Source organism: Marmota marmota, unplaced genomic scaffold (genome assembly GCF_001458135.2).
Source record: "Marmota marmota marmota unplaced genomic scaffold, marMar, whole genome shotgun sequence".
Taxonomy (NCBI): domain Eukaryota; kingdom Metazoa; phylum Chordata; class Mammalia; order Rodentia; family Sciuridae; genus Marmota; species Marmota marmota.
The window spans coordinates 7,739,704-7,760,111 of record NW_026000016.1 but is presented as its reverse complement, the minus strand read 5'-3'; the positions used below and the strand labels follow the sequence as shown (position 1 = coordinate 7,760,111).

General features: G+C 42.3%; 1 long non-coding RNA gene across 1 annotated transcript in view; it reads right to left on the bottom strand.

Moving 5' to 3' along the window:
• The window catches only part of LOC125618438, a 62,471-nt gene that overhangs the window by 4,850 nt on the left and 37,213 nt on the right, over nucleotides 1–20,408 (bottom strand). The window contains exon 2 of the long non-coding RNA XR_007349701.1: nucleotides 221–379. This is a non-coding gene — a long non-coding RNA (uncharacterized LOC125618438). The remainder of the gene's footprint in view (nucleotides 1–220; nucleotides 380–20,408) is intronic.

Here is a 20,408-nt window from a genome sequence, read left to right as displayed (position 1 = left end):
TTTTTTTTTTTTTTTTTTTAATACTCTGGTTTTGTTTTTCCCAAGGCTTTAATTCTTATTCCTAGGTGGTTGATTTTTCCTAGTCTGCATTTCCAGAAATTTTTCTCCTCTGGGCTCCAGTTCTGATTCCAATTATCTGTTGGGAATGTTTGTTCAAAAGGCACCACAGTCTCAAAAGTGAATCCACCCCTCCCCTGTGCCTCTTCCTTGTTTTTCTTACCTGCACAGCTGTCCTCTACCCATCAGGTGACCCGTCATCTTTGGTTGATCCTTCCTCCTTCTTCTGTACATCAAATCTGCTGCTGAGTCTTTGCATTCTGCCTTCATAGTAGCTTTGAACAGAACCCTCTTCTCCACCACAGCCGCATCTCCCTCAGTCCTAGTGCATGGGGATAATGGTTAACATTTTGTTGTATGTTCTTCCAGTCTCTTTTCTCTCTCAATATATGAAATAAATGTTATACATACATTTTTTCTAGAGTAGGATCATACTGTTCACATTGTTCTAGAAACTTATTTTTCCCACTTATCAATATATTGTGGAAAATCTTTTACATCATTTCGTATTCATCCACTATATTTTTCAAATATTATGATGCCTAAGGACTTTGGTTTTGGGCTTCTGTTGTTCAGACAGGGTCCTCATGGCCTTTCCTCCTTCTTTTTTAGTTAATGATGATCTAAATTCCCATGAAAGAAACAGTAAAAGAAAATTATGCTTAAGAAATAGCATCTCCTATCCCAGGTGAACCAAATCCCATTAAGAACAAGTTGCAGAGTGAGGTGGACCTGGACATTGCCTGACCCTCAGTGGGTGTTAAATAAGTGTGTAGAAGAGGAGAAGCTGATGGAGGAGGAAAGATTTACACACAGAACCTAGTTGGGTTGACAAGAACTATCACCAGGAAATTAGACTATGACAGGGAATTAGAAATTGCTTTTGCTAAAAGCACTCTTGCTTCACTTGGTCCTATAGTTGCCCAACGGGTAAAGCATGATTAAAAGCTTGACATCTGAACCTTCATTTTGTATCTGTCTCTTTTGTTATCTTAGACTTTTGATTAGTTTCCTGATCAGTTCTGCACTTAGACATGTTAATACAAGGTTTATTAGACCTACGTTTACCTAACCTAACTCATCCCCCTTGAAGTTATTTTAAAAAGATTTTCAGGGACATTCAACTGCCAGCTTTTACCATGTCCTCCAGATGTCTGTAGCCATTGCCCTATACCTTCCAGGTACAGTGGAGTCTTACAGGCAGATAATCCCTCAATGAGACTGTACCCACAAGAAGGAACGATTTTCTAATGGGGGCTAGCTTGCCTCCCCTTCCAGTACACAGGTCTGATAGACAAACATCCAGCAAAGCAGATAGAGATTCTTCCCTCAAGTGAAAAGGACTTCTTAGTAGCCACCCATTAGAACCAAAACTGAGATAATGGTCAACCAGATCATAACTTGACTAAGACTGTTTATGCATGCCACTCATCCCCAGACCCAATTTTCCCCCTGTTATACCTAAAGCTCATGTCAATACCCGGAAAGATAAGGCTGAGATGCTTGAGCCCACCGGTCTTCCCAGGGGGGCCATATTGATTTAAGTTCTTCTCCTGTTTCTCACTATTTTTCCATTTGATTTTTTTTGGGAGTGGCCACAACTGATTTTTTGATCTTCAGAGTTGGGCCTCTGGCCTCGGACTCTGATAATAAGACATGGACAGCTCAGGGATGAGTCATTCCTCAAGGACTTGTGGAGTTTTGATGAAGATACTGTACTAGACTTGTTTGCTTGACTGTGGAAAGACTTTTGGTGACTGGGTAAAATCAGTCTTGGTCTGAGGTTTTTTTTTTTTAGATATAGACTTTCAGTGCCAAAATGATTTTCAGTGTGAAAATGGGACACTCCTGGGCAAATCAGGACTGTTGGTTGCCCTACTCAGTGAGTTTTTACCTGTGTTCAAATTCTCCTCCCAGAGGATATAGACTGATTCCAGAAACTTGGAAACCATTCTCTCACCCTTATTCCTGAAAGAGGATTTAACTCTTCAGCCAGAATGCTTTAGGTGTAAGAGAAATAAGTGTCTAACATTTTTATACTTCTGTTATTTTTGGATTCTCTCTCACTTGCAGACAAATCCAATTCTTCCTGATAAAACAGTAGAAATGTGATACCTATTAAATTTATTTGCCTAAACTTAGTACTTTTATTCTTAATCACTATAATATATAATAAGGAAGTATGTATCCTCTAGTTCTACTCTAAGTTTTATTTGATTACAGTGCTAAACTTAGTCTATAGAGATGCTTGGTTCTTTACAATAGTTTTTTACTATATAATATGATCACCCTCTGACTACTTCTTCCTTCTTGCATGGGAATGGTGGTTCAGGGCACTAGGCCCCATTACCTAATTTGAATAAATAGTGGAACAGCTTTTGAACAGAGTGTGAGAGACAGCATTAACATACACCTCATGGTCAAAGTGCATTCACTTGGCTTTTACTGCATGTGGTTGCTTTTAGAGACACGATGTGAATTTTGGTGCATCTGCATCTGTGAAATAATAAGCCATTCTTTAAATCAAGATTTTGCAGCATTACAGATACTTAGAGAAGGTTTTAAAAATTATTATTCTAGTGCTGGTCTACTTCCCTTCTTTCTCTTAAATAATCTGCTTTAGACATTCAAAGGGTCTACTCATCCCAGGACATGACTATAGCTAATTTGCTGAGAGCCTCTGAACATACCCCAAGCCTGCTTAGGCCATCTGCAGGGAAGTTAAATCATTTTAAGTGGAGGAATTATCTAATGTTTTTTGCTAGAGGAAAAAAACAAACTGTGAATCTTAGTATTCTACACCAGACTTTTAATGGTAGAAACGAATTATGCTACAGATATACAAAAGAAAAATAAATCCATCTTATTTTACTAGGAGCTTGACACTTTTATTTAGAGAATTTATATTTCTGAATGCTTCCTTCATACATTACAAATGCATTTCAAATGTGACTCCATTAAGTTAGTAATCTTTTCCTTAAAAGCTGATCGGGGAGAAAGTGAGGATTGGGGCCACTTAGAAGTAAGAAAGAAGAGAGAGGATCTACCTAATGATGAGATGAATTGAAGAGCATAAAAAAACTTTCCCTTGCAAAAGCAGAGAAATTCTGATATGTCTGAGAAAATCTGAATAGAGAAATACATTCTTTCAAATTACTTTCCCATCACTGCCTATCTACCCAAGACTTTTTGTAAAAAATCTAAGTGGGAATTCTGTGTAATGGACCATTGTTCACTATGTATCAGTTAGGGATACACACACACACACGTGTGTGTGTGTGTGTGTGTGTGTGTGTGTGTGTATGCTTCTGAATTTGCATCTTCGACATTTTCTATTTGCTATTACATAGGTGAGGTGAGGTTGTTTGTTGGAGATTGCCAATGAGATTAGATGTAATTGGGGTAGATTCCTATCTCTCTCTTTTTATAGGGTGCTGAGTTTTGAGCCCAGGGCCTGGTGTGTGCCAGGCAAGCACTTTAACACTGAGGCCTACCCTAGCCCATCTGTGGACTAGATTCAGAGTGGCTTTTAAATAAGTGCTACAGAATGGTTTATGAAGCTGAGAAAGGTGTCATTTCAAAGGAAATAGGCAGAACTATCCATCTTCATTTACTCCTGGTCTTTCACGAAAGCCAAGTTATCTATTATTCACTTTACTTCTATTTTCATGGACCAACTCTATGAAATCTATTTTCTTGGTGCTGGAGCACCCTAGGCAGAGTCTACCTCTGGCTGCAGACATTGCTGTGAGGAGTTAAAGCAACAAATGAATATGTGAATAAAAATGAAACCCTCCTTACTCATTTAGTTGTTCTTGTTCTTCTATTTAATTAGCCGTGTTTAAAATCTCAGTTTCCTGTCCTAGGATACTGTAAGCTGAGATATAAAGTAAGATATAGATGGTTCTGGACTTATGATGATTGGATTTATGATTTTAGACTTTATCATGGTACAAAGATGAAATGCATTCAGTAGAAACTGTACTTCAAATTTTGATTTTTGCCAGACTAGTGATATGTGACATGAAATAGCAGCAGTGACTTGTAGCTCCCAGGGAGCCATTTGATCACAGGAGGGGGGGTGGAAACCAGTACTCTACGGCTTAACTGTGTGGCTACATGCTCATGTTTGATGAGTTAGGTGTATTTAATGCATTTTTGACTCATAGCATTTTCAATTTACGATGGCTTTCTTAGGTTACAACCCCATTAGAAGTCAAGTAGCATCTGTACTCTGAAAGTGTGTGTTCTTGAAGCTGCATGTTCTTTCTTTTCTTGAAGGCATCTGGCAATTGACTTCTTCATGTTAACCCAATCACTGTCGGAAGGGGTGAAAGAGGACTCAGCCTGTTGCTCCTGGCTTTTTAGCCTATAAGGTTGGATTATCCTCCCAAAAGCAGTATGGATAGGATACCAGCCCATGAATCAGACTTCAGTCCTGCTGTGTCAGATTCTGGGAATGCTTAGGGTCTCTGTTAATTCATCTATAAAATAATGATTCAGAAACACTGAACTGCTAGCTGAGTCCCTTGTCATGGTGAATGAGCATCATGTTCTTCTTCCATGCCAGGTGGCATTATTATTATTATACTTCACATCCATTCAGCTAGAGAAGGATGGAGGTTTCAATCTTGCTCACATGGAGAGCACCCCAGTGTGACAATGAGCTTGTTCTCCCATGGGTGGCCTACCTTACCATTTGTTTCCTGATTGTGATTCATGGTCTTGAATACCAGCGACCCTGTGCTACTCCTTGTGACTGATTTATCTACTAAGCTAATTTGGAATGCAGAATTTCATCTTGAGAGAAAATCCAACATTTGTTGTCCTTTACTTACTCTCCCAAGGGTGACTGCAGTGGGACCAGCAAGCCAACTTCAATGACAATAGAAGTAATGACAGCCTGTTTGCACAGCTACTATATTTATCCTAAGAAGAATATAAAATGCGCAACATGCCCCATACCCACTCTCTCTCACAAAAAGATCTATCAGAAAAAGTAAAGTTCATATTACCCTTAGAAAGATCTTAAATTGTTTTGTTCAAAAGATGTTAAATTGTTTTGTATCAAAAAGCTACTTGACCAACTATTTTGTGCTAATAATTTAAAGTTTTGTCTGTCTTTGTTTTCCAGTATAGGGAGGCACTTAAAGACACAGAGGTACATGGCTCTGTTTTCTTATTTAACAGATAAAAAAGAGAGAGGTTAATTGGTTTGCCCAATGTCATTCCATTGAACAAGCTCCAGGGCTGTCTTCAGAAATTACTTGTATTAATATAAAACTTAGAGAGCTTAAATAATGAGTTTCCCACAGAGAAGTTCCTTCTCTGGAAAGATAGTAAACCTGGACATAAGAAGAAAAATAAAGGCCTTAATTCAATATTCATTCCATAAATATTTATGGAGTGGTCATCATTATACTATCTGGAAACTAGTAGAAATAAGGTCTTCTGAAGTTTTAGTATGGCCTTTGGGGACAAGACCTCTCTTCTTTGACTCAGTCATTTTTCTTCACTATTCATTAAGCCATTCATTCATCCAACCAACAGATATTTATTAAGCACATATTATTTGCTAGGTGTGAATTGGGAAATGAGAATACATGGATTCTGAATAGGTTAGTATCTACTTTGGGGAGCTCAAAACCAAATAAAAGAGAGAAGGGCATTTCAACTTCATATGCAACATTGGAACAATGTGAAAGATGTCGTGGAAGCACAAAAATGTGTTCCTAGTGAAGTTCAAGGATGAACTGACCATTCAGGAAAGCCTTCTGGAAGAGGTGACACGAATTGTGCCTAATCAAAAGGTGTTATCTCTGAGGCAATAGAAGAGAGGGAAGAGGAGAAGGCATCCAGGTTTAGTGAAAAGTCTGTCAAGTAGGAACTGGTGTGCTGTGTGGCCATGAGCCTGGTAGTGATGAGCGAGAGAGGGGCAGAATCAGGTAGACATTGTGGGTGTGCTCTACATGGACCCCGCAGAGATGTGGCCTAAGGAAATCTCCAGCTCTGTGTTTTGGTGACTCCCAAGGGAGGAAAAGGGATCTGGGAGGATCATATACTACCTCTCTAGTCTTCTAATCGGGAGTGACTTTTTAATCTCCGCATTTCTTCAGTCAAAGAAAGTCACATCACTACACTCAAATTCCACTGGGACAGAGAAGCACAGTCCTTCCATTTGCCCAGGAGGAAGAGAAATGGAATAGCTGGGATTAGCCACTGAACTACTAGCTAGACATTATTGGAAAAACTAAAAAATTTAAGCTGTTATATTTGATAGTTGTTACTTATTTTTAAAAATCTGATTCATTAATAACTGCTTTGAAAAAAGTATCTTCAAGTTGTTTCTTGTATCATATTTCCCAGTTGTGTTGGAGGTTACCTGAGGGAGGACTCCTGCTCAGAATGAAACATTCTGTTGGTGTGATTGGTTTGCCTAAAGGGGTCATCTGGTTTCACCTATCTAAAAAATTCCCTGTGGTCATGATATTTTACTAGTACATTGATACCATGGTCTTCCATTTTTTGTGCATATACAAAAAGCAGTCAGTGAAATTCCTAGCTCATCTGTAATGGAAGATGACTGAACAACAACACTCTTGCCATTTGCCAGGAATGTTTTAAAAATTATAATTATTAACCCATTTTTAATTGTACAGATTAATGAGATTCACTGTGATATTTCCATACATGCATACATAGTGCCTTGGTCAAGTCCATTCACCCTTCCTCTATGTTCTCCCTCCCTCTCCTCTCCTCCACTTCTCCTTGACCCCTTCCCAGTCTCTAATAGTCTCTCTTCTACTGTAACTTCAGGTCAATTTTTTAAAAAGTCTCCACAAATGCCTTTTTAGTATTTGGCTTATTTTGCATAACATAATGTCCTTCACTTCCATCATATTCCTGCAAATTATAGAATTCCATTCTTCTTTATGACTGATTAATTCTCTCTGTTTCTTTATCCATTTATCTCTTGATTCTGTATCTTAGCTCTCATGAATAGTGTCTTAATAAACGTGGTATGCAGCTGTCTCTTTTGTATGCTTACTTCGTTTCTTTCAGATATATGCTCAGGAGTGGGATGGCTGGATCATATGGTAGACCTGTTTTTAGAGGAACCTCCACACTGTTTTCCATAGAGGCTGTATTAATTTCCTTATATATGTATAATCACATATGTATGCACATATATGTAAATATAGGGACTTATTATCCAATATTTATTTGGAGTATTGATCAATATTGATAAACTCAGTTGGCTACAGTTTGACAAGCCTATTATTTTCCTCAGACATTCTAGAATTCACACCCTGAGTAGAACAGCAGTAGTTGGAACCTGAAGATTTTCATTACACTGCAATGGCCCCCTAAAGAATTGTTTCTTCTGAAGGGTATTTTGGCATAATGGAGAGTCCTAAAAGAAGCGGGCTATTATAAGACACAACCCTGTATAACTTGTTATGAATCTGCGGTGAGAACGTTGTCCTACTTAGAAGGAACACACCTATTTCCTGGGGACAAAGTCGTACTCCTCCTCAGCAATGGTTTGTTTTTAATGTCATGGGCACTGAGAATCATGCTTTTATCATTAACTACTTACTGAAAAGCATAGAATCTCCCTTATTACCCTTATTACCCAACAGTTGTAAGTGAAGAATTCATTACAGAATGTTCATTGTCAGAATTCTTAGCTCCATTTAACTTTCTTTTATTCTTTCCTCTTTTAGTTTACCTTACCCTGTTTTGTACTTTGGAATTTCTTTAAATTCTTCCTGAAATAAGGTGAATCATAAATATGTAATAGAAGAGAAAAAAATTTACATTTCTTATAGTTGACTGCTTCTGCTCTGGAACCCCCATGCTTGTGAGTATGAAAAAAAGCAAGCATCTCATTTAAAGATAGTTCAGCCTCCTTTAGAAAAAAATATTATCTATGACAGATATTTGGTGTTTCAAAGTACCAAATTACTCAGAGCTATTTCTCTCACTTGAAGTATTCTCTTTCTCTCTCTCATCTTTCCTCAAATGTGGTCTAGAGTCAGGGAGAAGGACCTGAGGGACTTTTGTTTTAGTATGTGTGTGTGTGTGTGGGGGGGGGTGCATGGCACTGAAAAAATGAGTTCAAATGGTGGTATATTGAGTTGGAACTGCTTGTAAATGAACCCAGAGGTAGTTAATTGGGTTAATTTAGTTAATCTCTAAATGCTGAGAGCCACAGCCCAGTCGGAATGGCCCCTGGCATTTTGCCAACAGTATTGGTTGAGAGGCAAGCCATTACTGTCCTCCTCGGCCTGTTACTTTGGAGTTCTTGTGCTACTTTGGAGTTCTCGTGGGGATTCCCGGAGAGTTCCCATTGGTTGGGGAAGTGCAGGAGGAGGGATTTCCGGAAGGGGGATTTCTGGTTGTTGGTTCTTGGAGGAGCCGCGTGGCGTTTGGGAGGGTTCCTGGGGAGCATGTGTGGAGTGTACTGGTGGAGTTCAGAAATAAAGTTTGTTCCTGCTTCAGTGGCTCGTGATTTGTGCCCAGCCAGACTGTGGCATCTAAACTTGAAATTCAACAAATTATGATGAGACATTATTACTTTGACTAAGAGCTAATGGGTAGTTTCACCAGTGGGAGAAATACGCAGCCATCTTTGTAGTGCCACAGTCCACCCCGAGGAGTCCCAGAGTCATTCTGGCTTCCAAATGGACCTTTATTTCCCTATCTGTTTAGTCCTCGTTTTCAAGTCACTCATATATCAAAGTTTAAGAACAAATATGTCTATTAAAGATGTTTTAAAAATAGAGACACATAGAACCCAACAAGCTAAAAATTCCCTGAGAAAATTGACCTCAGTGAATGGCACTTACTGTAGGCTCCTGTGTTTGTAAGTGTCAGAGTGGGCTGGACGAGGGAGGGCTTGGTTGGTGAGGTCCCTCCACAGCCAGACATCAGCACTATTCATTTGAGAAAGGCATTTTGAGAAAACGATGAAAGATGTAAAAGGGAAAGGCAAGAGATGCCAATTTTGCTGAGAATGGTGACTGATCTTGGGGCTTGCCTTTTGGATGAAATAGGAAGGCTTTTTGGCCAGAAGGTATATATTCCAGGAGAAAAAGAGGGACTGCTGCACCTGAGAGATACGTGACTGTATGAATGCAAACTCTTGGATGCATCCAAGCTCCAGTTTCCTGAAGGAATGATATCAGCTTTCACTGTCAGCTGCAGCCTCAGCAGGCCTTAGGAGTGGAATTGATGTGAGATGCTCCGCAGAAGCAGGACTGAAGGCTTCTGCTCTCTTGGCAAGTTGTTTTCATCAAGTCATAGCAAGTATCATGTCTGGAGCCATCATACAAGACATTCTGTAAGGGGCTTGCTCATTATTTACTGAGCATGTCAGAATGTTGGCTGCCTTCAGGGCTCTCAGGGGAACACAGATTTGCCAGAATACCTCAATAATAAACACAAGCAAAATCCAAATTTGCTTCTCATTTTCAGGACTTTCAGTGAGAACACATATTTTGTTTGCTTCCTCTCTTGCTAAGGCTTCTTGTGGTGAGCAGCCTCTGCCGTTTATGCAAATTATGGTCACCATTACATGATGGCGCTGGCTCCGCTGTGGTCTGTGACAAACAACTCCTTGTTTGGGAGAGTTGGCGCATGACTTTTCATAACTCTATGAAAAAGCTCCACGTGGCTGCTTTGCATTGGGGCTTGAGATGCTTTATTAAGGCTGGGAGGGGCATCCGAGAGTAGTAGAGGAAGAAGAACTATCAGGGGCCTGAATAAAGTTGTTGAAAGAAGATTCTTGGGTTGCGTCTTTCTTGCGGGCAAGAAGTCGCGCGCGACAACGCAACAAGTGGTGCCGAAAAGCCCGGGAGTCAGAACTTTCAACAGTCAGGGGGGTGCACCGTAGTCCCAGGTAAGTGGGACCCGCAATCAAAGCGGGAAATCGTCCCAAGTAAGTGGGATCCGCGACTAAAGCGGGGCAGCAGCTGCATTGTGTACTTTCGCTTTTACTTTCTCTTGTTGTGTCATTTTGTTTTTGTGTTTTTGTGCTTCTTTTGTTGTTCTGTTATGGGTGCCGTACCTTCCAGTCCGCTTCTTCTGGCCCTAGATGGCCTGTTACGTTCTAAAGGTCTGGAGGTGAAACATAGTACTTTACAGAGATTTTTACAGAAAGTAGATATCGCTGCACCGTGGTTTGCATTTTCGGGCAGCCTTACTGTACCTAGTTGGGATAAATTAGGCAAAGATCTTGACTTTGCTTCTGAGCAGGGCATATTAGAGGGTGGGGTGATACCCCTTTGGAAAATGGTCCGTAGTTGCCTTACAGATGGCAGATGTCAGGAGGCACTTACAAAAGGACAAGAAGTTCTAGAGCAATTACATGAGGAGAAATCGGAGACGGCAGGAAGTGAGATATCTCAGAAGGATGGGAGTGTGCGGAGCGTGAAACAGGGGAGGAGACGCTTGTATCCAGATCTCAGTATGCTGCGCACACCCCCATGTGAAAGTGGGTCAGAGGAAGAGGAGGATGAGGAGGAAGAGCTCGGGAGGCTGTCTCGTCAGCTAGAGAGTTTAGCTATAGGAGAAGGGAACAGAAATAAACAGGGGCTCAAGAAAAGCGATCCCCCGGATCCACCGCCGTATGGTGGAGGTATTTCGGGGAGAGCTTTCCATGCCCAAACATGGAGGGCTGTTAACGCTGAGATGGGTCTTGCTTATCCAGTTTTTCAGGATGACAATAGGGGAAGAGTCCATGAACCCTTAGATTTTAAAATTGTGAAGACCCTGGCGGAGTCTGTGCGCACTTATGGGGTGGATGCCGCCTTCACACTAACTCAGGTGGAGAGTTTGTCTAGATACTGCATGACTCCCTCTGATTGGGCTAGCCTTGTTCGGGCTTGTGTTTCCCCGGGTAAATATTTGGACTGGAGAGCATTTATGCTAGAGGGCGCAATAGAGCAGGCCGCCCAAAACCATGCAGCGGGACGCCCTGCCTGGGATAAGGATATGCTTTTGGGACAAGGCAGGTTTGCTAATCAACAAACAGGATACCCCCCTGAGGTATATGAACAGATTAACAACATTTGTATCCGTGCATGGAAATCACTCCCAAATAGAGGAGAGGTGTCTGGTAATTTGACTAAGATTCTACAAGGCCCTGCAGAACCCTTTTCAGATTTTGTAGCAAGAATGGTGGATGCTGCTGGAAAGATTTTTGGGGATCCTGATAAAGCCATGCCCCTTATCAAGCAATTGGTTTTTGAGCAATGCACCAAGGAATGTAAAGCGGCAATCACTCCTTATAAAAATAAGGGCATAGAAGCATGGATGAAAGTGTGTAGAGAGATTGGAGGACCTTTAACTAACGCAGGTCTTGCAGCTGCTGTCCTTCGGATTGCAAAAGGGGGCAGTCCTGGTGCCGGAGTATGCTTCCATTGTGGTCAACCTGGTCATTTCAGACGTGAATGTCCCAAAAAAGACAATTTTACTGGACCCCCTCACGGTGGCCCTTCCAATGGCCTTCGTCAACCGGGGCTGTGTCCTAAATGTAAAAAGGGGAAGCATTGGGCAAGAGAGTGTAGATCAGTGAAGGACATCCATGGACAGCCTATTTCAGCTGGGCCAAAAAACGGCCGAAGGGGCCCCCGACCCCAGGGCCCACAAATATATGGGGCAGTGGAGAATGTCACACCCGAACCCGAGACATGGCCATCTCTGCGCCATCCCATGAGACACGGAGAGCCACTACAGGTGCCGCGGGATTGGACCTCTGTTCCACCTCCAGACTTGTATTAACACCTAAGATGGGAGTCCAATTGGTGGAAACTGAGTTCAAAGGGCCTTTACCACCTGGCACTGTAGGTTTGCTAATTGGACGTGCATCCTCTATCTTACAAGGTCTTCATGTCTTTCCCGGAGTCATTAGCCCTGATACTGTAGGGGCAGTAAAGGTTATGGTGGAGGCTCCAAAGGGCATTGTGTCTATCTCCCCAGGGGATCGGATTGCTCAATTACTAATTTTGCCTAGCTTACATAATCACTTCCCTGCTGGTACCACTGGAGGGGATTGTGCCTATTTGTCACTAGATATGAGCAATCGCCCCACTTTGGAATTAAGCATAGAAGGTAAATCTATTGTGGGATTGCTGGATACAGGAGCAGACCGTAGTATCATAGCCCTTAAGGACTGGTCTAAGGGATGGCCAATGCAGACTTCTGATCAATCCCTGAGAGGACTTGGATATGCCCAAGCCCCTCAAATCAGCTGTAGACATCTATCTTGGAAGGACCCAGAAGGACACAATGGCACCTTTCAGCCTTATGTACTTGATTTACCTATCTCTTTATGGGGCCGTGATCTGATGACAGACATGGGGTTCACTCTTAGTAATGACTATTCCCCAGTGTCTCAACAGATTATGCAAAATATGGGGTATAGGCCAGGTCTAGGACTAGGTAAACACCTACAGGGGCGTAGACATCCTGTGCAAGGTCATCAAAAGCTTAACAGATTTGGTCTGGGTTTTTCCTAGGGGCCACTGTGGCTCAAATACCCATAACATGGCTCACCGAGGAGCCTGTTTGGGTGCCTCAGTGGCCTCTTCCCTCGGTTAAATTGGCAGCAGCCCATGATCTAGTCAAAGAACAACTTGACTTGGGTCACATCCAACCTTCTACTTCTCCATGGAATACTCCCATATTTGTTATTAAGAAAAAATCAGGAAAGTGGCGCCTACTGCATGATTTACGAGCAGTTAATGCTCAAATGCAACTTATGGGGCCCATTCAAAGAGGGCTGCCTTTGCTATCCTCTGTTCCTCAGGGCTGGCATATTATTGCTATTGACATTAAAGACTGTTTCTTTTCTATTCCTTTGCATCCTAAAGACTCACAGCGTTTTGCCTTCACCCTTCCCTCGTGTAACCACGAGGAACCAGATCTAAGGTTTGAGTGGGTAGTGTTGCCGCAGGGAATGGCTAATAGTCCCACGATGTGCCAGATGTATGTGGGGAAGGCACTCGCACCTCTCAGACATAAGTATTCCTCCATCAAGATCATTCATTATATGGATGATGTGTTATTGGCAGCTAAGTTAGAGCAGACAGTTAATGAGGCCTATAAAGAATTAGTAAAGCTGTTAGCTCAATATGGGCTACATATTGCACCTGAAAAGGTTCAAACGGGAAATTCTATTGAGTATTTGGGAGCGATAATTGGGTATGACAAATTAAAACCACAAAAAATCACCATAAGAACTCAGGATCTCCAAACTCTAAATGATTTTCAAAAACTGCTGGGAGATATTAATTGGATAAGGGGATATTTACACATTCCTAATGGTGTGCTCCAGCCTTTGTATGCTACCCTTAAGGGTGATCCAGATCTTGCTTCTCCTCGTAGCCTCACCAAAGAGGCTAGAGCGGCCCTTATAACAGTAGAAGATGCTATACAACATGCTACTTTATACAGGCTCCAGAGTAATAAACCTTTCCAGTTATGTGTGCTTGCCACTATGCGGCAGCCTACTGGAGTACTGTGGCAAGATGGGCCTTTACTATGGATCCACCCACATATATCCCCAGGAAAATCCTTAGAATACTATCCTGATGCTGTTGCAGCGTTAGCACTTAAAGGGATTCAACAAAGCATTCAATTTTTCGGACAATCACCTTCTTCTCTTATTATACCCTATACTAAAGCTCAACTTAATGTTTTGTGTGCTACTCTAGACAACTGGGCTATTCTATGTTGCTCGTTTCAAGGGGATATTGATAATCATTACCCTTCCCATCCATTACTCCATTTTGTTAAAGAACATCCCATCATTTTCCCTAAGGTAACTTCACCCAATCCAATTCCGGGGGCTGTTAATATTTTTACTGATGGTTCCAAGTCTGGAATGGGAGCTTATGTAATTAATGATTCTCCCCCTGTTCAGCATCAATTTGCTCCTGGAAATCCACAATGGGTGGAACTGCAAATTGTTATTGAGGTTTTTAAACAGTGTTCTTTTCCTTTTAATCTTATTTCGGACTCCATCTATGTGGTACAAGCACTAAAAGTCCTGGAGGCCGTGGGAGCTATTAGTAATGTCCATAATGTATCTGCTTACTTTAATCAGCTTCAACAGCTTATCTGTAGCCGCACTGCTCCTTTTTATCCAATGCACATCCGGGCTCATACCTCTCTTCCTGGTCCGTTATCACAGGGTAATGCCTGTGCGGACTCAGCCACTAGAGGTCAGTTGATATGCTTGGCTTCCTCCTTAGAGGGGGCTAAATTATTTCACCAGAATTTCCATGTTAATGCTTTAACGCTGCGCAGGCGTTTTTCCATTTCAAGAGCGGATGCTCGTCAGATAGTATTACAATGTCCCCATTGTGTCACATTTCTTCATCCCCCTACTTATGGAGTGAATCCACGGGGATTGAAGCCATTGGTTGTCTGGCAAATGGATGTGACACACATACCTGACTTTGGTAACCTCAAGTATGTACATGTTTCTGTTGATACGTGCTCTGGAGTTATTCATGCTTCTGCTTTATCGGGAGAAAAGGCACGTAATGTTATCACTCATTGCCTAGAAGCATGGGCAGCATGGGGTGCTCCTGCATCCCTTAAGACTGATAATGGACCTGCTTATACTGGAAGACAATTTACATCCTTTTGTTCTACCATGGGAGTGCAACTTACTCATGGTCTGCCTTACAATCCTCAAGGACAAGGCATTGTTGAGCGTGCTCATCGCACCTTAAAGGAAACTTTACAAAAACAAAAAGGGGGAATAGGAGCTGAACACACTCCTAAAGAACGCCTATCCTTGGCTCTCTTTACCATTAATTTTTTGAATTTGGATATTCATGGTCGCTCTGCGGCCGATAGACATGTGTCTCCTCAGCCTTCTGTAATTGGCTATGTTAAGTGGAAGGATGTTCTTACGGGCCAATGGAACGGCCCCGACCCCGTGCTGACATGGGCACGAGGATCTGTATGTGTTTTTCCCCAGGATCGCACGGAACCGTTGTGGGTCCCTGAACGCCTGACAAGAAGAGTCTTGACATCAACCGACCAGCAACAAGAGATACCACAGCAATCCCGTGATGAGGATCTTCACTCTGCTACGTGCTCTGGTTCTGGTGCTGGTGCCGATGGCACAGACGACACCAATGCAGTGGTGGGCAGTGGCACGGGCTTGGCCAATGCCGATGCCGGTTCATAGTAATTCTAGTGTCCTCCCCACTCTTTTCTCTACCTCATGTGAGATGTCTGCTCCCTGTGCCTCTCCTAGAGGGGACATGGAGAGCATTTTTAATCAATCTCAAGTTAATCTCACAGGAGTGTTTTGTTTCAGCCTTGGAAACGCTAATTGCATCAGCCTTAAGACCAAAAATTTGACTAACTGGGAGGACCCATTGCGGTCCAGTCAGGTCTCAGGGAACATTATCAGTGCCGTACTGAGCCAAGTAGTTTCAGGGAAGCAATCAGGTTCAGGGACCCCCGCAAATAGCTCTGCTTTAAACATAACTACCTTGGCTATTATCTCCAAGGTACTAATCCCAGTGCCTCCTTCTTCTAATAGTACTTACAATGCCACTCATTTCAAGGCCTCCCCTTACTGTACTCCTAATCTTGGTTTCCCCCCAACATTTACGCCTTGTCAGGATCATTCTTGGGAGAAACATCAAGTTGCTAAAGGTTTCTCCTTTTCCCCCTCTCTTAAGAGGTATGTTTATAACTTTAACAACAGTGCCAACTCCTCTACAGGAGTAGGTTGGTCCTGGTTTCAATGGCTGATTTCCAATGAGAAGGGGGCTTCAGCTGATATTTCTGCATTGGCTCAATTGCTGGGAGTCAAAAGCTGGCTGGCTAATGTTTCTGGCACTGTTAAGGAGAATGAACGAGGTAATAGACTTACATCTGTTTCATTCAACTCTTTGCTATATAATGCCACATTGCCCCCTGCAATGGTCTGCGTCCAATCCCCGTTCTTGCTCCTTTTGGCTAATGACACCTCGTCGGGGATGCTGGATTGTTCTAATATTACCTGCTATTTGTCTGAGTGTTGGAATGGCTCCTGGACCACGGCAGTGGTTATGAAAATTCCAACTTTTGTCCCAATCCCAGTCACTGCGGACCCAGATAAATTCCCCATTGTTGAACTACTTAGAGTCCGCAGGGATTTTGGAATTACGGCAGCTATAGTGACAGCTGTGGCAGTGTCTGCTGCTGCAGCGGTTACGGCCGGAGTGGCCATGGCCAGTCAAGTACAAACTGCTGCCACCATTAATCAAGTTGTTCAACAAACTTCCACCATACTTGAATCCCAAAATACAATTAATCAACATATTTTGTCAGGGATTTTAGCTGCCAACCAAAGAATAGATTTACTCCAAGCTCAGGTAGAAGAATTGGCTGACTTGGTGCTTTTGGGTTGTGTTGACCAACGTGCACATTTATGCATAACCTCTGTCAGATTTAATGATTCCAGGAATGCCTCCCGCATCATTGGCGAATATTTGGCCGGAAATTGGTCCATGGCAGCGGAAGACATGATCCAGTCTCAACTAACCCAGATAGCTGTCTTGAACAGTACCCGTGTCGATCCCGTGACTTTGGGTCAATTCACCGATTGGATATCTTCTGCTTTTTCCTTCTTCAAAGAGTGGGTGGGGGTAGGCATTTTTGGTGCAATGTGTTGCTTCGGTATGTTCCTCTGTTTGTGGTTTCTCTGTCGCCTTAAGGCCCGTAGTGCTCATGATAAGGCTATGATCATACAAGCTCTTGCAGCTTTAGAAAATGGCAACTCGCCTCAAGTCTGGCTTGCGCATCTTAAACAGTAAACCTTTGTCATGGTCGTTGCACCCCAAGTTATTATAACATTGCACTGGGATCGACATGACCTTCCTTGCTATTCTCTTAGTGTTGGAAAGCCCTTGCACTCTGCCGGTCTTACTGCCATTGCACGCAGATGGGTTTCCACACTAGTGCTTTTCTATCGTCTTAAAGTCCGTGCCTTTCTTTCAGGGTGCTGTCAACTTGTTTGTCGTTATAAACAGCCACAGTTCAGCCTCAGTTATCCCCCTTCGTCCACCATCGCCACGATACAGGATGCGAGGCAAAGCACTGCACTTGAGTGATCCTTGACGTGGACCTCAAGGAGAGCATGTCCTATTGCATGCGGGTTAGACGCGTCCACTCCCCGCCCCACGAAAAAAGGCGTCGGCTGATATGGTCTCGGATCTGGGGAAGGGCCCTCCTTAAGACTGAGCCATACTATGCAGCCACTTCTGCACAGTGGGATAGGACCTCTACTCTCGCCTGTATTGTTTTAAGAAAACAGAAAGGGGGAACTGTGGTGAGCCGCCTCTGCCGTTTATGCAAATTATGGTCACCATTACATGATGGCGCTGGCTCCGCTGTGGTCTGTGACAAACAACTCCTTGTTTGGGAGAGTTGGCGCATGACTTTTCATAACTCTATGAAAAAGCTCCACGTGGCTGCTTTGCATTGGGGCTTGAGATGCTTTATTAAGGCTGGGAGGGGCATCCGAGAGTAGTAGAGGAAGAAGAACTATCAGGGGCCTGAATAAAGTTGTTGAAAGAAGATTCTTGGGTTGCGTCTTTCTTGCGGGCAAGAAGTCGCGCGCGACAACGCAACAGCTTCTGTGTACAGAGAAAATATCACTCAAAAAAAAAAAAAAATCATGGTATCTTAGCCAGGGTCACTGTGCACTGCAGCTAAAAGTCCTAAAAAGGATTGTCTCTCTTTTGTGTTTTCAATTTAGGACTTAATTACTCACATTTTATAATAATAGGAAGACCAGTATCTTCCTCTTGAGCTTTACCCCCATGAGGTGGAATTGTGCAAAATCTCTGAGGGTTTTGGAGAGACTGCCTTTGAATCTCATTGCCACAGAAGGCTTGGGCTCTGCAGGCTGACAGGTGAGTCTGGTCTATTTTGCAGTGACGTTCTGGTGGCCCAGATCCCTATAGATATTTCCCTAAACCTCCCAGACCTTCTAGAAACGTGATTCCATTCTTCTCAAAGCTAGAGTAGGCCTTTCCTGTACTTGGGCTCTCTAATTATCAATTATTTGTTTGGCTCGTTTAGGAGCTAACTCCCAGAAATCCAGCTGCTGCAGGAACACAGATGGGATTGAATTGAGCATCTCTCCTTTGCATTCCTGGACCCATGATCCTCTTTACCTGTACCAAGTTGTCACCCTCAAGGCCTTCATTAGGCAAAAGAAAAATAGTTCAAGGCTCTGAGGAAGCAACAGTTCCAGAGAAGACATGATCACTTCTTCTTGGGGCAACTTAGTGAATAGATGGGATTACAGAGGTAGAGAGAGAGGAGAAATGGGTGTAGGGTGGAGTAAGCTGAGGGTCAATATGAAAGGGATGGACAGGGGAAGATGGACCTTCAAATAATATTAAAATGGAGTAGAGGAGAAAGTCAAAGGAAGTAGAAGGTCAAAAGAAGTAGGAGAAAAATTTAGAAAATATGGTTTAACTAAAGAGAATATATGTTTTAAAAAGTTAGACTGGTCAACATTGATAAACCCTACAGAATGATTAAGATAAATAAGCACCCAACATATTTAATAGTAAGAGGTCTCCGATGGAAACTGGTGAGATTGGTCTTCCAGGAGCAGTGTAAGTGGAGTCAGTGGGAAGAGTGGAAGTAGAAACAATGTGATGATATTCCTCAGGTTTTCTGCAAAAGAGGGAATAGAAATGGGATGATAGATGAAAAAGGTCACCATGTTAAGGAGAGTTTTTGCTTATTGTTGGTCTTTTTTAAAATGGGAGCATCTTTGATATTTTCAGGGCTGATGGAAGAAAATCAGTTCCGTATGAGCAGTGTAGATGCAGGAGAGAGAAGAATCAAGCATGGGTCCTTCTCTGAAAAAGGCATTTGGGGCTGGGAATGGGCTGTGAGTTGGGGAGGAGGTTTATGGAGGAGGAAGAGTGTTTCTGAAGCAGGAGGGAAGCGGGGAAAGTGGATTGCAGCTGAATTTGTGCATTGGGTGTGGAAGCTGAGGTAGTTTCAACACATCAGCAGAAGGACAAAAGTGAGTGCTGAGAATAGGGGGTCAGATGAAGGTGGGGTAAAGGACTGGGCTCCATTTATTCCACTAAGAAGGCTACTTCAGACCCAAACAGAGGCGTGCTGTGGATCTTTCTTCATCCAGTCCAAGTCTCCTCAGAAGGTGAGAGGTTTATTCTGGGACTTATCTCTACATCCACGAGAAAATTCCAAATTGCATGTTTATTCTCTGAGTCTCCCCTGTCACCCACATATTTGGATTTTTTTTAAGTTAGTGAATTCAATTCTAAAACTGTTTATTAGACATATGTGATAAGCCAGGATTTGGGGCTACAAAAAGGAGTAAATAATATTCCTACTTTTAGGGATCTTCTCATCTTGTGACTTTATAGAGTGGGTTTCAAAGGGATGCTGGCGTTTTAGAATTGACTTTTAGATTATCTGCTTTGAATATCTAGTCCATGATTTCTTTCACAAACACAAAAGACAATTTCAGTTTGGAAATCCTGTGCTTTACTAAGGTGGTAAAATTTGGTCTGAATTACTTGAAAGATTTTATGTAATCATAATGGAACTTCCTGACTTTACATAGTAGTAGTTTAGTTTCCAAAATGCTTTGTTTATGTTACAATAAACAGAACATTTATAATAAACAACATTTCAGGCCTACTATTTTAATATGTTAACTTATACATCATTTAAAAATCATGGCAATAATTCTTAAGATCAATGCTTAGTACCTCACACTGGGAAAGACCTAACATTTGTTTTGTACATCAAATGTGCCACATGACATATGATTTCATTTTATATAATCATCACAAAAATCCTATGATGCTGGCATTATCCCCATTCCTCAGACAAAAAAGTAGAGGCTTGGGTCTTAACTAAAGCTATTTAGGCAAGGAATATCTAGAGTTCAAACTTAAATTGCTGATGCTAAAGCTTTTATACAAATAGCCTCTTGCATCTTTGCAGCTACCCTGTGAAGTAGGTAAGAACACCAACGTTTGAAAGTTTCATTCCAGGTAGAGGCCAAGGCAGGAATAACTCAACTCTACGATTCTGGTCTCTAGTCTGCTCTCTCCCCCATTGTGACTCCATATTGAAAGTCACCATCTTCCCACTAACATTTACTTAATAGTGAACAATAGAAGAGTCTAGAGCACTCTCTGCAAAGGCTGCATGGGCCTGGCTTCAGGGAGCAAGTTAGTCCCTGGGAGAATTTGGCTCACTGGCTTGTTATGTTTACAGCATCTGGATTCTTGCTGCATTTCTGTGCTTTCAGGCATTAATATTCAAGCTTCCCT